Source organism: Dama dama, chromosome 32, assembly GCF_033118175.1.
Source record: "Dama dama isolate Ldn47 chromosome 32, ASM3311817v1, whole genome shotgun sequence".
Classification (NCBI taxonomy): Eukaryota; Metazoa; Chordata; class Mammalia; order Artiodactyla; family Cervidae; genus Dama; species Dama dama.
Window position 1 is genome coordinate 21869686 of NC_083712.1, and position 3038 is coordinate 21872723.

Genomic DNA, 3038 nt, shown 5'->3' on the forward strand with positions numbered 1-3038 from the left:
CGCCGCCCCGGCGGCCGCCCGAGCTTCCGGAGGCGGAGAGAGCGGAACGGGAAAGGAGGTCGCCTGGGGCCGCGCCGCTGGTCCCGCGGGAAGCGGGCGGTGCCGGAGGCTCCTCGCGGCGGGCGTCACAGAGCGCGGCGGGCCCGCCCCGCTCCGGGACGCGCGCGGGGCGCCGGGCCTGGCCAGCGGGCCCCCTCTCGGGTGGGAAGGGACGCGGGAAGAAAGTGACCTTCGGACCCTCGGTTGTGCCCTGCACCGCCAAGGTGTTAACTGCTGCCGCCTCCGCTGTTAACGAGGAAAGCTGCTTTGATGGTCTTGTAATGTTGTACCCAAACAGTGACAGTAATAATACATATGGAGGCAGCTGATATAAATATGCTTATATCAGCAACGTTCAGTTTGAACAGCCCTGTGGGCCAGGGGCTGGTAAACATGTGAGAGTCCTCTGACTACTGGTAAATGAGATGGGTAGTTCAAACAATCTGGGAAAAATTATTTCCGTCCACTATATTGAATGCAGCCCTTTTTCGTGTTTGAACTCGCAAGCACATAGTAGGTTCGACAGAGCAATGGCACCCACAGATGCCAGCCTGCTAATCCCAAACCTGTGAATATAAAGCAACGTGGACTGCTTTGTGATTAAGGATCTTCAGGTGGGAACATCAACCTAGGTTATCCCAGGTGATCTCAATGTAATCCCAAGGGTCTTTATAAGAGGGGAGACAGGAGATTTGGGGTCAGTAATAATAGTAAAAAACAACAACAACAACAACAAAACATGGCCATGGAAGCAAGAGCTTGTAATATACACCATGTTGACTATAGTTAATACCCTGCTGTATATTTCGTAGAAGCTGGAGATTCCCCATGGACAGAGGAACCTGGCAGGCTACAGTCATAGGGTCGCCATGAGTCCACCACCACTGAAGCAACTTGTCATGCATTGGAAACTGACAAAGGGAAGAAAAAGGATTCTCCCCTTGAAGCCTCCAGAAGAATGGCAGCCCAGGTCCTACCTTAATTTTAGACTTTTGACCCCCAGAACAGTAAGATAATAAATTCATATTGTTTTAAACCACTAAGTTTGTAGTAATTTGTTATAGTAGCAACAGGAAATTAATACAATAGGTACCCAATATTTTTTACATGGAAGTGTAGAGAAAGGAACACCTGGCAAGCCATATTGTGCATGCCCAGTCGCTTCAGTCACGTCTGATTCTTTGCAACCCTGTGGACTGTGGCCTGTGAGCCTCCCCAGGCGGTGGGATTCTCCAGGAAGGAATACTGGAGTGGGTTGCCCTACCCTCCTCCAGGGGGTCTTCCCCACTCAGGGACTGCACCCAAGTCTCCTGCATTGGAAGCAGATTCTTTACTGCTGCGCACCCTGGGAGGGTGCCTTCACATGAATCTAAACATGGAGAGATATAATTCATTGGTTCCAAAGAGGGACAAAGCTGAGCACACATGTATGTAGGCCCCCTCTCATTTAATTCCTGATTGGGCCAATATGATTTGCTTTGGCCAATGAAATGTTAACAAATGTAACACAAGCAAAAGCTTAAAAAGAATTTGTATATCACATCTCTGACATGGTCATGTGAAAAGACCCAAGCAATCTCTTGAAGGATGAGAACTTGGGGAACAGACAAGCCATGTTAATGGAGGCTCCATAGCCAGAGTAGTCCTAGCTTCTGCACCAGCAGATCACAGCATCATTAGAGGCTCAGGCAAGAAGAGGAGAACTGACCTAACTGACCCCAGCCCATTGGCTGACCTGCAAAATCATAAGCATATCCAGTGGTTGTTATTTGGTTTGTTATATGACAGTAGATAATTGACATTCTCTATTTCCCTAAGTTTCAGGTCAAAACTTGGATAAATTGAAATTATTCTCTTTGGGGGATCGACCCTTGTCAATTCTTTGTCTTGATACCAGCTAATTCAGTGTACAGTACTTTCCTTTCTAATTCTCTTTGAAGATTAATACAAAGACACTTCTGCCTGAAAGTTTCCCAACGTGAGTATTTTTACTTGAGGAGGCCCACTCAGCATAGTTTATATATCAATGTCCTACAATTTTGTTCACAGATTAGTTTTCCTCTTCCAAATGCTGTAGTATGTTTCCTTTAAGCTTTAGCAGTCTACTATTTGTTTTTAAAGTGTTTTATAATTTTTTCACGTCTCCTTTTGAAGTTTGGCCACACTTACTACCGTATTTTCTGTAAACTACACCCTGCCTGAAAGTTTACAAGAGAGTTAGGTTAACAGACCTATTATGTTCTTGGAGAGAATCAACAGAAGAAACTATAGTGATATCTAGGTATTTTGATTCATGTTAATACCTATACATAATTTTACCCAAAGTGGGCAAAGGCAAATACAGTGCTTTTCTCTCTAACCCTATGGCTACCTTTAAGGCGAGCCAGGGGCTTTAAGGAGAAGTATACGAAGTAGTGAATGGGCTGCCCTAGTAGCTCAGACGGTAAAGCATCTATCTGCCTGCAATGCAGGAGACCTGGGCTCAATCCCTGGGTTGGAAAGATGCCCTGGAGAAGGAAATGGCAACCCACTCCAGTATTCTTGCCTAGAGAATTCCATGGACAGAGGAAGCTGGCTGGCTACAGTTAACGGAGTTTCAGAGTTGGACATGACTGAGCAGCTAGCACACATACTAAACAGTGAAGGGGAAGATTCATTACATATAATCGACAGAGATAGGGTGTTGTATACCTATTTACACTCTAATACTTTAAATGTCAATTTTTCACTTAATTTATGTTATATGCACTTAATTTATAGTATCCCAATGAATTCAGGCAGACACCATTCCCAGCTTACCAAAAAGAATAATGAAGATAGCCCATGGAGTGTTTAATTACAAACCTGTCAGAATGTGCTGGCCATAAGGAATATAATAAATAAGGCATCTCTACTTAATTTGGTCTTAACTTAGACCTGGTAGGACTCAGCACCGACTTCCAGGAAGGAACACCTGGATTCTAACTTAATACCTGACATCTCCCTTAATACCTTCTGAT